This window comes from Phascolarctos cinereus, unplaced genomic scaffold (assembly GCF_003287225.1).
Source record: "Phascolarctos cinereus isolate Bilbo 61053 unplaced genomic scaffold, phaCin_HiC Scaffold_1;HRSCAF=81, whole genome shotgun sequence".
Taxonomy (NCBI): domain Eukaryota; kingdom Metazoa; phylum Chordata; class Mammalia; order Diprotodontia; family Phascolarctidae; genus Phascolarctos; species Phascolarctos cinereus.
In genome coordinates, this window is record NW_027555514.1 from 273061595 (window position 1) to 273080028 (window position 18434).

The following is an 18434-nucleotide window of genomic DNA, read 5'->3' on the forward strand; positions in this document are numbered from 1 at the left end:
CACTGCACTATCTAGCTGCCCCTTATAAGGGCCTCATCTGGAAAACCACCAACCACCTTCCAAAAGTGCATCTACTCAACTCAACAAGCTCCTATAAGGTACCTACTATGTATCAGGTGTAACACAGCACCCACCCCATCAATCCAAATTTCCTTGGAAGAAGCTGAAAAGAGCCCAGCTGGGTGACTGATCTCTTAGCAACCAGCTCCAGGCATGCACCAGCTCCCTTCTGTGCCAAGCCTGGCTCGAGCAACATCAGGATGATCTTTTGGGTGGCAATGTCAGCGAACGCAGCTGACTCCACTTAACATCCTTCCTGCTAATGACTACAGTCTCAGATGGGGGTGACCCATGCGGTATTGTGCCAAGGGAGACTTTACACCACTCAGCTCTGGACATGAAACTACTCCTTCACCAAAAGCTACCCATCCTCTTACACATCAGAAGACTCATTTTTTAGCAAAAACTAAAATAAAACACCAACAACAAAACTTGTTTTTCCACAGGCCCATTCAGCAGAACATTTTTAACTCCCTAACAGGAACCTGAATTAACCTTCATCCTCCACACAAAAAATCCTCATTTAGCAGGACTGAACCAGAAGTTAAAAACAAAAAAACAAAAACCCAACCCTAAGAGACCTCAGAGGACGTGTAGGCTTACAAGGTTCACACAGATCATGCCATCTGATCCCCACAACAGTCCTGGGGGGAGGTATTACAGGTATTGCTGTTTTGCCCAATTTTATAAATAAGGAAACGGACAGATAAAATGGCTTTATCCTAGGCCATACAACTAGTGTGGGTAGAGCATTGGACCAGGAATCAGGAAGACCTAAATTAAAATCTGGCCTCAGATACTTACAGCTGTGTGCCCTGAGCAAATTCCTTAACCTCTAGCTGCCTCAGTTTCCTCATCTGTCAAATGAGCTGGAGAAGGAAATGGCAAACCACTCCAGTATCTTTGCCAAGAAAACTCCAAATGGGGTCGCCTCTTATATTTGCTACCTGTGTGACCTCACGCACTTTCCTTCTCTGAGGGCCTCAGTTTCCCCATCTGTAAAATTAGGGAGGTTGGACTATAGGGCCACTGATGTCCCTCCCAACTCTAGACTTATGATCCTTTTTTTCCCCCTTAAACTCAACTGACCCCCTAGAGCTGTTGTATAAGGATCAAATGCAATAGTATTTGTAAAAGGCACCTAGCACAGTGCCTAGCACATAACAGGCACTTTAATAAATGCTTCCTTACTCCCTCCTCAGACATTCAATAGCTATGCAACCCTGGGCTAAGTAACTTGTCCTCCATCTCAGTTTCTCCATCTGTAAAATGGTGCCAATTATAGCACCTACCACACAGGATCAAATGAGATGACTGCAAAGCACTTTACAAACCTCAAAGTATTATATAAATGCTAGCTATTAGCTATTATTATTTTAATATTTTTAATACTTGATTATTTTACACTGTGGTTGTTTTTTGTCCTTTTTTCAAAGAGGACCAATGACATCAGGAAGGGGATGTCATGACTTGCAAGTGAACTGGATTTAAGTGAGGGATGCCTGTGCAAAGTCACCAGCCTCACTGTCTCCTTCAGAGCCATCTGGGTCCAGTGGCAGGATATATAGATCAGAAGGGCTGGAGATGCCTGGGTGCAATGGAAAACCATGGCCTGTTTAACATAAGGTCTTTCCCAGGTCTCAGTTTGCCTGAGGCAACTCAAATTCAAAGATTAAGTCTAGGTAAGAAATGAAGCAAAGAATGGCCTCTTTTACCTAGTCCAAAAAAAAAAAGTCAATCTGGAAGGGGAAGACCCTCAGAGTTTTGGGCTAAAACAGAAACAATTCCTAATTACATTCACTCTGAGCCATCAAAACCCAAACAATGACCAAGTGAGGCTTGGGCTGGGACCTATTACTGCCCAATCATTGAGAGCTCTCTCCTTAAAAAAATCTAGCCAAACCCCAAGTTACCTTGCAAGGTTTCAATGATAAAAGCTAGTAAGTGTCAAACATTTGTAAAGCACTTACGAGTTTAATCAATCCTTGTTTCTTTCTTTCTTACCTCATAGGAAAGAGAAAGAACACTGGAATGGAGTGTCAGACCCCAAGGCCCAAGCTCTGCCTTTCCACTCATGTACCCTCTAATCCAAAATGGCAGACTGGCCTGTGGCATCGTAGGTAGACCCAGCGATGTATCTTACTCTTTCCCCATCACAAGAGATGTCCTTCCAGGCATCACCTGCTTTCACCCAATGGCCCAAGCTCTTTCCAATTTCAAAGTCATTAAGGATTAATTGACGCCTACTTCACTTTCAATTGATTCAACAGAAATATCTAGGCCTTCTGTGACTGTATTAATCGGAGCAGGATTACACTAACAATCTCAAATAAAAACACAAATGGTTTAAGGGGAGCAATCTGTTTTGCTCAGTCTATAATCCTAAAGAGAAAAAAAATGTTAATCTTGATTCTCACTTTCCCACAAGTTACATTTTTGCCTTGACCTTCTCTAAGGAAAAGCAAGCCAGGACATCTAGAATCACTCATTTGCAAATTTTAGATTGCTTGTCATTTTTGTGTAAGTCCCAACTAGAGTGACCGTTTTCATCCTATAGCTAAAGTTTCCAATTCGGACTACTCATCAGGTTTTTCAGGAGTCTAGAATCGAGCCTATTTCCACCGAGCATTAGAAACCAGAACACCATAAGCAAATCCAAATTAAGCCCAAAATATAAAACCTTGAAAATGAGAGGAGAAAGAAATAAACAGGAGAAACTAGCATGTGTTTAAAAAAAAAACAACTTTTGTCACCTTGAAAATAGCAGTGCCGAATAGAGAACCACTTGATTCAACAAATATCTAAGTATCTACTATATGCAAGGCACTGTACTAGACAAAAAGGAGAGGCCCTGCCCTCAAGGAGCTTACCTTCTCCATCTACACATAAAATCAATCAAAAGAAAGCATTTATTAAGTGCTTACTGTTAAGGGAATTGTGGGGATTAGAACAGCAGGTGATTGTGGGAATTGGGTGACCACACTAACTCCTTCTTATGACTCCATTCTGGAGCTAGTTCACTTCCTTTCTCTTAAATTACAGGTCTAGTCCAACTTCTGTGTTGTGAGAAAACTACTAAATTGGGAGAATTGGGAGAAAATCTTACTATATGGTTTGAATGTAGCACCGCATGGCTGGAAACTGGACCACCTCTATCTGCTCTTTAGAGACCCTTAGCTAAGGACCGAGGTTATGCTGACCAGAAACCCAGTCAGATCCAAACACTGAGTGCAAAGAGTTGTCTCACAATTGGACATCTCAAGCAACCCCATGTCTCATCTGCACTGATCAGTTATCGTTTCTATGTTCCATTGATGAGGGGAGGGGGACACCTCTTTTTCTGATTTCAGGGAACTCTACCCGTTCACTCTCCCCCTCCCAACTTGGAAGGTTCCTAATTTTTCCTCCAATTAGAAATCAGATTGCCTAATTTTGTATCCTGGCTAACTGTTTTCTTTTAATTCACTGGTCTACTTGGTTATTTTGAACATGTAAAAACTGGTCTCCCCTGTACTTGGGATCCCGTGTCAAAGCTGAGGGACCTGGTCCCAATTTCTTGAGCAACTGGCACGCATCGCTTAATAAATCACTATGCTCAGAAGCTCATACCTTTGTTTCCTCAGTCATTTCATCTTTCACCAGCGGCACTATATGCCAGGTATTGCGCTAAGGATAGGTGACACAAAGACAAAGGTAAAACAACCCCTGGTTTCAGGGGGCTTACATTTTAAAGGAGGAGCCAACAGGTATCCATGTACGCCTATAAATAAGATATAAAAAATGAATACAAGGCAGTTTGAGGAGGGGGGACTCTAGGAACTGGGGGGATCAGGAAAAGCTTCATGAGGAAAGTGGATGAGTCTTACAGAAGGCCAGGGATTCCCAAAGGTAAAGGCGAGGAAGGAATGCATTGCAGGGTCAGCCAATACAAAGGCACAGAGGTGGGTGCTAAAGCATTGTGGGAACAGGATATTGAGTAGGCCGTGTGTCTGGAACACAGAGGACAATGAAGGGAATAAAGTGTAAAAAGAATTAGGGAGGAAGGGGCCAGGCTGGGAAGAGCTTCATTTTTCAAAAAGAGGAGTTGATATTTTAACCTGAAGAGCCTCCATGCTCCCACCACTATGACCCTAGGCTCTGACTGGTGAGTAATCACTTGGGTTTACCCCATGTTGGGCTTTCCACATTTCCTGGCTATTTCCCTACCATAACACCTGAGGTCTGGGCTCTACCTCCAACCCAGACTCAAAGCCCATCCTCTTCTAAGCTCTTAGTTCTAAATCAAGAATCAAGCCAACACTACCGTTCCTAGAAAAGTCATTTGCCCTATGGCTCCAATAACCATTTCCTCCCTCTTTATTCCCCCAAACACCCCTTCCTGGCCACCACTCTCAGCTATGTGTTGTGTCTCCCTATTAGAATGTATGTGCCTTGGACACAGGAGACATCTTGTTTTCTTGCATTTGTATCCCAACTATTAATGCAGTGGTTAGCTAATAGTAAGCACGTAACACATGTTTGGGGTTTTTTTTTTCCAGTCTTACATTCAACAGGAAGCTACTAGAATTTGTTGTAGAAAGTGCAGATGATCAGAGATGCATTTTAGGAAAGTCACTTTGGCAGCTGTGTGAAGGAGGGGTAGAAGGGATAGGCCTGAGGTCGAAAGATCAATTAGGAGACCTCCACAACAGACCAGGCAAGAGGTGATGAAGGCCTCACCTTGAACAGTGGCTGAGTAGAGAGGGGAGGACAAACTGAAGAGATGCTGTGGAAGGAGAAATTGCAGGACTGGGTCATGGATTCACTATGTGGCATGAGGGAGTGAAGTCAAGGATACCACTGTGGTAGCAAACTCAGGTTACCAGAAGGCTGGTGATGCCCAAGCCTATAATAAGCAAGTTCAGAAGAGGGGAGGATGTACAGGGAGAAAGATAGTGAGATCTGCTTTGGGCAAGGTGGATTTGCGATACCTATAGAACTGTCCAACAGGCAACTGGTGAGGCTGGATTAGAATCCAGGAGAGGGACCCACATGTACAAAAATATTTATAGCAGCTCTTTTTGTGGTGACAAAGAATTGGAAATTGAGGAGATGCCCATCAATTGGGGAATGGCTGAGCAAGTTGTGGTATATGAATGTAATGGAATACTATTGTGCTATAAGAAATGATGAGCAGGCAGAAAGACTTGTATGGACTGATGCTGAAGTGAGCAGAACCAGGAGAATGCTGTACACGGTAATAGCCAAGTTGTGCCACGACTAATATTAATAGACTTAACCCTTCTCAGCAATACAGGGATCTAAGACATCTCCAAAGGCCTCATGACGGAAAATGCTATCCACATCCAAAGAAAGAACTATGGAGTTTGAATGTAGATCGAAGCATATACTATTTGCTATTTTTTTCTTCTGTTGTGTTTTGTTTCCTCTTTCTTGTGGTTCCTCCTATTGGTTCTAATTCTTCCTAACAACATCACCAATGTGAAAATATGTTTAATAGGAATGTATATGTCTAACCTATATCAGACTGCAAAGCCATTTTGGGGAAGGGACGGGGGAGGGAGGGGGAGAAAAATTTGAAACTCAAAAGCTTAGGGAAGCCATCGTTGATCATTCAAAATAAATTAATTTAAAAGAAAAAAATAAAAAAGCTAATGCCACATTGGCTTCCATTAAAAAAAAAAGAATTCAGGAGAGGGATTAAAACTGAATAACCAGTGCAAATGTGCTATACTTTGGGGGTATCAGGTCATCCACGTAGAGATGATAACTGAGCCAATACAAACCACAATAGTATGACTAATGATGGGGAAAATCAGATCTCATGAAGGAAATGTCACCTGAGCTGGACTTTCAGGCAAGCTAAGCATTCTAAGAGAAAAAAAAAGCATGTTCCAGATACACGGGGCAAAGCATGAAAGCAGGAGGTAGAATACTGTACATGAAGAAGAGTTAACAGGCCAGTCAGACTGAACAAAGATTTTGTGAAAGACAATAAAATGAAATAAGCCTGGAAATGCAGGCAGTAGTCTCATTATGAGGGCTGCTAGGGGGCACAGTGAATAACTCAACAGGCTTTGGAATCAGACTCATCTTCATGGAGTTCAAATCCACCCTCAGACACTTACTAGCTAGGTGACTTAACAAGTCACAACCCTATTTGTCTCAGTTTCCTTATCTGTAAAAATGAGCTGGATTTTGGCAAGATGGCAAACCATTCCAGGATCTTTGCCAAGAAAACCCCAAATGGAGTCATGAAAAGTTAGAAACAACTGAAAAAACTTAGCAATAAGTCTCATTATAGAAATCTTTAAATGCCAGGCTGAGGAGTTTGTATTTTCTCCCGGAAACCACTGAAGCTGGGGGTTTTTTTTGGGGGGGCCAGGGGGGGTTGAGTAGCAAGGGGACACAGGGAGATCTGAATTTTTTAGAAATGTCAGTGTTGCAGCCATGTGGAAGATGGACTGCAGCCAGGAAAGTATGAAGGTAAAATCAGTTAGGAGGCTATAGCAATACTTTAGGCAAAAGGTGATGGGGTATGGACCAGGGTGGTGACTGAATAAAGAGAAGGGGATGGAATTGAGAGATACTGAGATCGAATTGGCTGGATACTGGGAAAGAGGAGTGAGGGAGAGAGAAGAGTCCAGATGGATCAGTGGAAGGATGGCAGTGTAAACCATGCAATTGTGCTGGGGGGAAAAAAGTATCTAACCTGTTTGTGACCTTTAACATCCTTGGATTAGACTCTCTCTGAACTCTGTTTCCATTCTTTGACCTCATTGGAGTATATGACCAAGAGTAGCATTACTAGATCAAAGACAGAGGGGAAAGTTCCCATAAACACCAAAACATATACATAGGAATCTTTGTGACTTGAAAAAATGGTAACACATTGGATGGCCCACCAAAGGAGGAACAGCTGAACAAAGTGGTATTCGAACATAATGGAATATTATCACAGTGTAAGAAATGGCGGACATGAGGAATGCAATGAAACATGGGAAGCAAGACCAACAATATACACAACGACCACAAAAACACAAAGGAATGCAATTAAAAGCTGTCGGAATTCAGATCCATGCCATCCGTGACTACCACTGACCCAAGAAGATTAAAGATAAAATATCTCCCTATTCTCAGATCCACTCCATCCATGACCACTATTGATCCAAGAAGACTAAAGATAAAGGGCTACGAGGACAGAATGAGGCACTCTCTGCTAGAAATAGCACCAGTGATTTAGAGCTGGGACAGACGTCAGAGTCCAACCCTGTCACGTCAGAGATGAGGACACTGAGGTCAACTGAAGTGCAGTGACTTACCCAAGGCCACAAAAGTAGCAAATGACAGAATCGGAATTTGAACCCCAAATCTTTCCATTCTAAATGCTGCCTTCTTCCTGTTGCATGACTTTTTGTTTTGCTTCACTACTATTTTTTTTACTATAAGCAAAGGTATTAAATAAAAGCTACATTTGTTTATTTTAAAAAAAGAAAACTAGTTCAAAAGTTTGTTCTGCCTTAAAAAATAAATTTTCTCAATGAGAAATGTTAGCCATCTTAATAGATCACCACACCCAAAGCTGAATGACAAGAAATCCTCTTTTCAGTCTGATGGGAATAAGATGTAATGTTCTTTCCCATCACACAAGAAAACCATACAGCCATCATCTGTCTGACGTCTATCGCTAACATGACACACACATAAGGAAGCAGCATGGAGAAAAATACAGTTCATTTTCTGTTCAGCCTAGTAGATTTTTTAAAAAAGCCTTAGGAAATTTATAGGAACAAAGGGAAAATAAGATTATTTTTCTCCTTCTAAAATAGACTCAATCTCTGTATGGTTTTGAGATCATCCTTCCTACTGAATATCAGAGAGATAACCCGCCCACGGTCACAAAAGTTGTCAGTGGATAAGTCAAGATTCGAACGCAGGCCTTCTCACTCCAAATCCAGGCCTTGGTCAACTGTAACGAGATGGAAGGATTACAGCACCTCTTCTTCTCAATCATTCGCTCCAAATCAAAAGGGAGGAGGGGAGTAGTCAATAATGAAATCATTAATGTTCTTTGGGTGAGCCAGTGAGACGTCTGATTTGGGTGAGATTCTCAGTCATTTATCTCAGTTTGGCAAAAGCAAGTTATATGAGTTGGATTCTTTGTCATGGCTTTAATCTGAAGATCTTTATGAGTTCTGGCATTGATCTCACCTTAGCAGCAGCTAGGTGGCAACCACAGTGCACACAGCGCTGGACCTAGAGTCAAATTCATCCTCAGATACTTACTAGCTCTGTGACCTGACCAAGTCACTTAGTCTCTGCCTGCCTTAGTTTCAAACTTTATAGTGCAATATAAACACTAGCTGTTACTATTTCAAGACTGTATTAGGAATATATCTAGAAAGGGAAGCAATGGTTACCAAAAAACTAGCATGGTTTCATCACGAACAAGTAGGACCAGATTCACTGCATTTCCTTTGGGCAGCATTATATACTGGTAGATGAGGTGAATGCTGCGGGCCTAGTCTGCCTAGATTTTACCAGAGTGTTTGGTAAAGTATCTCATATTCTTCTCATGGAGAATATGGGGAGATGTGGACCAAACAATAACCCAACTGGCTGGCTTCAGAAGTGGCTGCCAGGAGTTCACTGTCAACACGACAGAAGGTCTGTAGCAGAGTACCCTAGTGATGGATTTGTGTCATTTAATATTTTTAGCAGAAATGGCATGTTCATCAAATTTGAAGAGGACATTAAGCTGGGACAGCTGATCAACACACTGGATGACACAGAATGGGACTTGAAAATGAAATTCAATCAGGATAAATGTAAAATCTTGCACTTAAAAAAATCAGTTTCATAAGAACAAGATGGAAGAGGCATGGATAGGCAGCAATCTGTCTGAGGAAGAGCTAGGAGATTTAGTGGAATGCAAACTCACGTTGAGTCATGGCGGTAGCCAAGAAAACTACAGGAAGAGGACAGGTTCTGGGGCAGCTAGGTGCCGCAGTGGATAGATTTCCGGCCTTGGTGTCAGGAGGACCTGAGTTCAAATCCTATCTCAGACACTTAATACTTAACTAACTGTGTAACTGTGGACAAGTCACTTAATCCCACTGCCTAGCAAAAAAAAAAAAAAGACAGGTTCTGGCAATAAGGAGATAACAATCCTGCTCTACTCTGCCCCAAGGAGGTCAGATCCCACCTAGAACATAGTGTTTTATTCTGGGCATCCCTATCGTTTAAAAACATTAATAATTCATAATTAATAATTAATTGGATTAATAAACTGGAAAGGAGGGCAGAAAGAATGGGGAAGAGCCTTGAGGCCATGTGATATGGATATCATTTGAAGGAATCAGGCATGTTGAGGCAGAAGACTCAGGAGAGACATAAAAGCTGTTTTCAAACATGTGGAGAAGGGACAAGACATCTTCTGTAGGATCCCGACAGGAAAACTAGAAACAATGGGTGGAAATGATAACGATCAAATTTAAGTTCCCATAAGAACCAAAATGCAGCTAGGTGGCACCATAGTGCACAGAGCAGGAAGTCAGGAAGATCTGGATTCCAATTTAGCCTCAGACACTTACTAGCTGTGTGGCCCTGGGCAAGTCACTTAACTCTGCTTGCCTCCGTTTTCTCATCTGTAAAATAAGCTGCAGAAGGAAATGGCGAACCCCTCCAGTATCTTTGCCAAGAAAACCCCAAATGGGGTCATGGAGAGATAGACATGACTGAAACGACTGAGCAACAAAAACAAAACAACTAAAAGGGTTGAACAATGGAACAGGCTACCTCCAAAGGCCACAGATCCTTGGAGTCTTCCAGCAGAGCCTGGAAGTCCGTTTGTCAGGATCCCTTTTAGGTGTGGGTGGGACAAGATGGCCACTGAGATCTCTTTGACTACTCACATTCTGGACTTCTGTGTGTACATACACAACAGGTACCAGCGTGGAAAGTCTTTTATCCTAGCCATTTCTGTCGGAGCCAAAGCAGGATGAATTATGTACAAAACTCCTAAAATGTTTTGTGGAGACCAGTACAACATATTCTCCATATGAAAATAATCTTTCCAGTAAAGTATTTGAAATAAGAGTTGAAAACTAACAGATTTTGAAATTAAGTCCTCTCTACCTAAACTGTGTAGTAGAAAGCACACAAGTCTGAAAGTCAGAAGACCTGGGTTCCATTCATGGGTCTAAGGCTAGTTATATGATCTTGGCTAAATCCTTTACTTTCACTGAGTCTCAGTTTTCCCATCTGTCAAATGGGAATCCTAATACTTGCACTATCTATCCCACAGAGCCAGAGTAGGTCCTACATAAATCCTATAGAAATAAGTCGTTATGAATCATAGCTATTTGTGAACAAGTTACTTAACTCCTCAGAAGCTGACTTTCCTTATCTCTAAAATAGAATGGTAAAAACATAGCCAACTTCACATTTGAGAAACGGAAGTATATACAAGACATGGCATGACAAATTGCAATCACACTGACCTTGGCCTAAGGTATTTGTTATATCACTTAGACATTTTCCAAAGCTTTCTGCTCCCTACAGGATGAAAGCTAGGGCTATTGGGAGGAATGCTTTGGGACTAGCTAAATGTGAATGTGGCGTTAACAGGAAAAGCCCTGGATTTGGCATCAAAGGACCTGAGCTCAAATCCCTGGTCCACTTGACCTGGTGCCACTGGGCAGGATGACCTCTGGGGTACCCCTGAAACAGGTTAGGTTAAGTTTGGTTTTTTTAAAGGTAGTGATTCTTATCTTCCCCTCCCCAAGTCTAACAATGGGATAAATGACCAAAAGCATGAATAAAAATTTTAAAATATAGATAAATGAATGAATAAATGAACAAATAAATGAATAAAAGTAAATAAAGTATTGGGACATTCCTTGAAACCTGGTTGGCTCAGAGGACTAAGGATTCATACTGCTGACTTCACTTTCTTCATCAGCTAAATACTGAACAATGATGAGGACCTGAGGAGGGCCAAGACAGGTTGGGCTGGTGGATCCCAATGGGCAAAGCAAGTAAGGGAGCTTTGCTCAGCTAAATAAACTCAAGGTGTCCTCAATGTCTATCCTGAACTTATCTAGAGATATGGTTCACCACCACCATCATCATCCAAAAAAAGAAGAGAACCAAGTTAGGGCCAGAACAAATTACGTCTAAGCCAAGATTACTTGGAATATCCTTCTCCTTCTAAAGCTACGCAAATCTTTTGGTTATAACCATTGAATGACTTATGCTTGTCCCATTTTGTTCCGATATCAAACCTGGACTACTTGGGGACTGGCCAGAGTCAGGCGTAATCCAGAACAACCTCCAACGCCCTTCCCAGTTCTAAATCTGTATTTTCCTCTAGGCAAGTCACTGTACCTAGAATGAAGAGACTGGCTGTGACCATTAGGCTGCTAATTTCAGAGATCCAAGGAGGAGGAAAAGGACCCGTATGTACAAAGATATGTATTCTTCATAGGATCATTCATGCATTCATTCACTGAGATTGGCTCTCCCTATTAAATATTAATTTATGGGCACAATCTCCCTGCTGACCACCATGGAAGCCTGGACCTTCTCTGTTTCTGACCTTGGCTAGTTTGCCACACTAGCCACACTTGCCACACACTAGCTCCCTCTTCTCCCTGCTCTTACCATATCAGTACAGGGCTTGGTGAGGATACCCAGTCACCTCTAGACCTATTGCAGCTCAGAACTCCTGAGTTCAAGTAATCTACAAGCCTCAACATTCCTGACAGCAGAAACTAGAGTCATACATCACCAACGTGCTCAACCATGAGGGGCTTTTAAAAGCAAAATAGATAATTTTGTATTCGATATAAATTATATGAATTGAAGTTTCCTGAGTAGAGAATGGGAGCAAAGGAAGGGGTCCGTGACATGGTCAGACCTATATTTTAGGAAGATCACTTTGGCTACTGAGTGCGATGGTCCTGGTGTGAGATGATGAAAATCTACACAGGGTGGCAGCTGTGTAAAATGGAGAAAAGGGGAATGATGCAGGGAGAAACAACAAGACTCAGTGACAGATCAGATAAGGGAGTAAGTACAAGGGGAGAGTTGAGGATAACACTAGGGGCTGTGAACCATGGTAACTGGGAAGATGGCGGCACCCTCAACAGCAACACAGTCAAACAATTTTTCCCTTCCTACGGCTGAGGAAATCTCCTTTTGTTAAGGGTTGGATGACTGTCTCATTTCATTCCAATATCAAACATAAGCTAGCAGACCAGACTGGGTCAGGCCCAGTCCAGAAAGCTCTCATTCTTCAAATGAGAAAACTGAAGCCTACAGAGGCTGAACAACCACAGAGATTTACCATAGGGTTTTTGATGAAGCGGTGCTTAATAAATATTTGTTGATTAGCTGATGGGCTGACCAAGCTTTAAAAGCACAAAAGAAACTTAGATAGCCAGTCTTTTCTCATTATTCTGGTATTCATTCTTTCACATCCAATGACCACCATAGGCCACAGGATTTTATGAACCCAGCAGGCCTAAAGAAGAAGGAAGCTTTTGAAAGTAAAGACGACCTTCTTCCCAGTCGAAGGCCACAACTATTTCCTCATTCTCTCTTTAGGGCATCTCCTCCCACTTCAATGCATCCATTTGACCTTTTAAGACAAAGCAAAGCATGAATCAACTCCACATTTCCTGACCTTATGCTGCTACTTGGAGGGTCCATAGGAACCATCTGTGTCCTCATATGCTCAACACAAGGCATTCCTGCACCTCAACGGCAGCAGAAACCAGACTGAGTCATCAGCATTGCTGGCCTACGTCCAAGACTGATTCAGGGGATTGGTTCATTTTAGTACAAGCTGGGTCCTCCCCTTAGAAGCATCACACCCTCTTAAAAGACAGAAAAACAGATCATGTGGCCCTTGGCAACACTGGATAACAGGGCAAAAAAAATCAAATAAGAAGTTTCTGTCCAAGAAAGGAAGCCCTAAGTTCAACCACCAGTTCTGCGCTTAGCCCAGCACCTGGCATACAGCAGGTACTTAATAAATGCTTATAGATTAAATGTCACTTGGGAACTGCGTGGTCCTGGGACTGCTTCTTCATATAAAATAAGTGAACTGGATTACAAGTTCTGCAAGTTCCCTTCTGCTTTTAAAATTAGGTAAGTTTAGAGAAATGTGCCATTCATTTAGCATCTTATTCATGTTCAGATTTATTGACCAGGGGTCTTCCTGATAAATCAGGATAGGATGATGGCACATTTTGAGCTGGGAATGACCCTAGAAATCATCGCGTCTAAACCCCACCCTCTCCTTATTTTACAGATGAGGAAACTGAGTCTCCAAAAGGGGAAAGTGTCTTGGCCAAGGTCACATAGGTAGGAAATAACAAAGTCAGGATTTTAATTCCATTCCCCCGACTCGAAGTCCAGCGTTCTTTCCACTGCACTGTGCTGCCTCACGCTGGGGCAGCCACATGGCGCAGCGGATGGAGCACCAGCCATGGAATCAGGAGGTTCTGCTGCTGCTGTTTGGTGATTTTCAACCATGTCTGGCTTTCCGTGACACCATCTGGGGAGTCAGGAGGACTTGAGTTCAAATTGAACCTCAGATACTTACTACCTGTGTGACCCTAGGCAAGTCACTTAGCCCTGTCTGCCTCAGTTTCCCCATCTGTAAAAGGAGCTGGAAAGGGAAATGGCGAACTACTCCAGTATCTTAGCCAAGAAAATCCTAAATGGGCTTACCAAGAGTCAGACAGTCTGTAAAGACCCTCCCATCTCTAGGATCCTACTTCCTCATTCTCCACCATTCAGTTCTAGCTGACCATACAATTTAGTAGCTTGATTCTACCAGAAACCATGGCTGTTACATGGGTCATATTGTGTTATCCATTAACTGCTTTATGGATCTTGTCTCCACCACAAGATCACAAGGTCCTTCTGGAAGGGGATCACTCATCTTCCTGACGTCATGGTCCTCTCTGAGGACAAAGCACAAATAACAACAGCAATGGAGAGATGCGGTAGGGTGGGGGCAGGTAGGTGGCGCAGTGGTTAGAGCACCGGCCCTGAAGTCAGGAGGACCTGAGTTCAAATCCGGTCTCAGACCAAACACTTGACCCTTACTAGCTGTGTGACCCTGGCCAAGTCACTTAACCCCAACTGCCTTAAAAAAGAGAGAGAGAGAGAGTTAGATGGTAGGGTGATAGACAAAACCAGAATCAGACAGAACTAGGTTCTAATTTCCCATTAGACACTTATCAGCTGAGTGGCCCTGAGCAAGTCACTTCATCAGTCTGAGTCTCAGTTTCCTCATCTGTAAAACTGGGGCAATAATGGAAAACAATATACGTAGTGGCACAGTGGATAGAGCACCGGCTCTGGAGTCAGGAGGACCCGAGTTCAAATCCAGACTCAGACATATAATTCTTACTAGCTGTGTGATCCTGAGCAAGTCATTTAACCCCTAAGGAAAAAAAAACAACAAACACAATGTACCTACAGTGTTGCTACATATATGCTATTGATACTCTGCTATCTCACCATGACAGCTCATGAATACTGTGTTTAGCTGTCATTTTAATGACTATGTTTGATCCCAGAGAGTAGATAAAATGCATTCCCATCTCTTTTTTGGGGGATGGTGAGGACTATAGATGTGGAACACTGCATATACTGTCAGACTCAGTTGATGAGTGGTTAGTTTTGTTGTTGTTCTTGTTGGGGTTTTTTTTGGCTAGGCAATGGGGTTAAGTGACTTGCCCAGGGTGTCACAGCTAGTAACTGTTGTGTCTAAGGCCGGATTTGAACTCAGGTGCTCCTGAATTCAGGGCTGGTGCTCTATACACTGCACCACCTACCTGCCCCATGTGTGGTTAGTTTTGCTGAACTCTTTCACACACACACACACACACACACACACACACACACACACACACACACACACACACACATATATATTTTCTTGTCCATTCTTTGTGAGAGGAGAGAGCTCTCTGGGGAGGGAAAGGAGAGAGGGAGATTTGGAAATGAAGGCAGAAGTAAAAACAAATGGATCACCAAATTTTAAAAGGAATTCGCATATTCTAAAATGTTTATCAGCTGAGGGCTTAGAGCAAATTCTTGAATATTTGTTTAAGCCTCCAGTCTCTTTCAGGCTAAACTCTCAGACTTTCTTGGCCTGTGGCCCTCAGGCCAACAGCCACACCTAAGGCTGGGTCGGGCATCTGCCTTGCAAGAGAGATAGAGAAGGAAATCTCCTGGACCATTGATCTTCAGATGCCCTTTTGTATGCAATATAATATCATTATGTGGTGAGAAGGCAGTTATGGGCTGTTATTTCAGCCAGCTTAGCAACACACCATAAAAGCACATTTCCACTATAATAATTGCTCGTTTCTTTTTATTTATTTATTTCTTTGTTTGTTTATTTTTCATTTTCAGCATTCACGTCCACAATAATTGCCCATTTCTACGGTATATTTCTGCAAGTTTGCAAAGTGCTTAGCCTATGTTATCTCACTTGAACCTCTGGTTTCTCCCTATTACAGTCTTTCCTCTTCCTCCAGACGGGTCTGACCAAGTCACAATCCACTCCCCCCCAAATCAGTCAACTTCTGTAGCTCTTTGTTACCTCTAAGAACAAATATGGAATCTTCTAACTAGCTTTTAATGCCATCTGTAGCCTAGCTCTTCCTAATTTTCCAGCACTTGTTCTATCTTACTCCTTCCCTGACACATACTCCACAATTCAATGACACGGGTCTCCTTCCACAAGACACTCCGTCTTCTGACTCTGTTTTCACTGACATTTCCCTGGAATCCTGAAAGCAGGTGGCAAGTGTAGAAGCACCCCAGGTTTCCAAAGTCCCTGACACTCCATCCTGATATACCGTAGAGGGTCCTAAAGATCCAGCTCTCTGAACCGCAAAGACCCAGGAGGCAGAAATCTGCCAGTGAACCCAAGTGAGCCTGGAATAAGACCAGGCAGGGCTGTCCAGCCCACCCAAAAGCCCAGCACAGAGTGGAATCTGGTCCTGGCACAAAGCCCCAGGTCAGGAACTAAAACTGAGGACACAAACAAAGAGAAGAAAACTCCCACCACTATAAAAGAATTATTGGAGATATAGACATACCAAAAATTCCAATCTAAGAGAGAGTGATGCCATAACTTCAAGCAGAGACCCAAACAAATAATTTATTCCACAAGAACTGCATCAATCCCTAGAAGAAATGGATCAAAAGATGAGTGCTCTGAAGCGAAGACTTAGGAGCTGAAAAAGTTGCTTCTAACAGAAAGGAGTAAACTTTGCCCAAGTAATGGACTCCCTAAAAATCAGAATAAGCCAAACAGAAATCAGTGAATACATCAGACAGGAAATACTAAAACAAAATCGAAAGACTGAAAGACTGAAGAAAATGAAAAATATCTGATATTGCAAATAACCAACCTGGAAAACAGGTGGACTTGGAGCAGTTAGGTGGCACAGTGGATAGAGCACCAGCCCTGAAGTCAGGAAGACCTGAGTTCAAATCCAACTTCAGACCAAATACTTGACTCTTACTATGTGACCCTGGACAAGTCACTTAACCCCAAATGCCCCCCCCAAAAAAAGAATCGGTGTACTCAAGAAATTACAAATGAAAAATGCCAATACTTATTGAAAACAGAGGGTAAAGTAAAAATAGAAAGAATCCCACCAATCACATCCTGAAAGAAATCCCAAATAAAAAGTCCCAGAAATATTATAGCCTAAATCCACAGTTCCGTATCAAAGAAAAAATTACTGCCAGCATGCAGAAAGAAGTGGTTCAACTACCAGGGAACAACAGTCAGGATCACACAAGACCTAGAATCTTCTTCCATAAGCAAAACAAGAGTTTGGAATACACTCTTCTAAAAAGCAAAAGATACAAGCTTACAAAACAGCATAACTTACCCTACAATGCTGAGTATAGTCCTATGGGGGAAAGAATGGACCTCTATTGGTACAGAGGTCTTTCAACTATATCTGACAAAAAAGCCAGAGCTAAGCAGGAAATTTCTTTTTTTTTTATGGCTCCTACATGTATCTTTTTTCTAATTACATGTAAAAACAATTTTTAACATTCATTTTTTAAATTTTTGAGTACCAAATTCTCTCCTACCCTCCTTCTCTTCGCCTCTCATTAAGAAAACAAGTAATTTGATATAGGTTATACATATATTTCCATATGAGTCATGTTGTGAAAGAAAACACAGACCCACCACCCACACCCCCTCAAAGAAAAAAATAGAAAAAGAAAGTTTTTAAAAAGTCTGCTTTGATCGGCACTCAGACTCCATCAGTTCTTTCTCTGGAGGTGGATAGCATTTTTCATCAAGAGTTTTCAGAATTGTCTTAGATCATCACATTGCTGAAAATAACGCGGTCATTCACAGTTGATGAGTAGGAAATTCCAAAAGTAAATTTATTTAAGCAACTGAAAGGAGATGAATGACGATGCCATGCAAACATTATAATGCAGAAGAAATAAGTATCTCTTCAGAACCATAATGTCTTGATTTTTTGAGAGTTAAATAAAAATATCTGAGGACCTACAAGTTCTGAGTTTTGAGAAGGGAAAGAGAACAGAGGGTAAAAGAAACATAGTAATACAGAAAAGGAGGAAGAAAAGGGTAGAACCTGAAATGTCTCATAATTAGGAGAGAATTAAATGAGGATTTTGGGGGATTGGGCATCAGCTGAATCTTCATCTTATCTAAACTGGTCAAGGAAGAGTTGAACACATACATACACACACACATCAGTTTGGTGTGGAAATATATCACAGTGAAAAAGGAAACAAGTCAAGCTGGGAGGAGAGTTAGTTAAAAAGGAGAATTTTTGCAGCTGTTAATCGTGTCTAACATTTTGTGGTCCCATTTAGGGTTTTCTTGGCAAAGATACTGGAACGATTTACCACTTCCTTCTCTAGTTCATTTGACAGATGAGGAAACTAAGGCAAACAGGGTTAAGTGACTTGCTCTGGGTCACACAGCAAGTGAGTGTGTGAGACTGGATCTGAACTCAGGTCGTCCTATCTCCAGGGCTGATGGTTTATCCACTGTGCCACCTAGCTGTCCCTAAAAGAGAATAATAATGGGGAGGAAATAATCAAAAGAAAAATAAAACTTTCTGGTCTTCCAGGAAGAGGATTGAAAAACTCAACAACCTAAATCTCAGGGGGTGCCCAGCAAATGGGGAACAGCTGAACAAACTGTAGTACATGAATATAATGGAATATTATTGCTTTGTAAGAAATTATGAAAGTGACAATTTCAGAGAATCCCGGGTGGTAGGAATTAATGCAGTAAGGTAAGTAGAATCAGAAGAATAGTTTACACAAGGACCAGAACA

The 18434-nt window shown here is 42.0% G+C and overlaps 1 protein-coding gene across 2 annotated transcripts in view; it reads right to left on the bottom strand.

Moving 5' to 3' along the window:
• The window catches only part of NT5DC3 (5'-nucleotidase domain containing 3), a 78060-nt gene that overhangs the window by 52753 nt on the left and 6873 nt on the right, over window positions 1–18434 (bottom strand). Inside the window, exon 1 of one of the 2 annotated variants that reach the window (XM_078146875.1) lies at window positions 12749–12834. The exons of the other annotated variant lie outside the window; for it this stretch is intronic. The gene's annotated coding sequence lies outside the window, so the exon portion shown is untranslated. Of the gene's footprint in view, window positions 1–12748; window positions 12835–18434 lie in introns of those variants that run through there. 2 annotated transcript variants of the gene reach the window in all.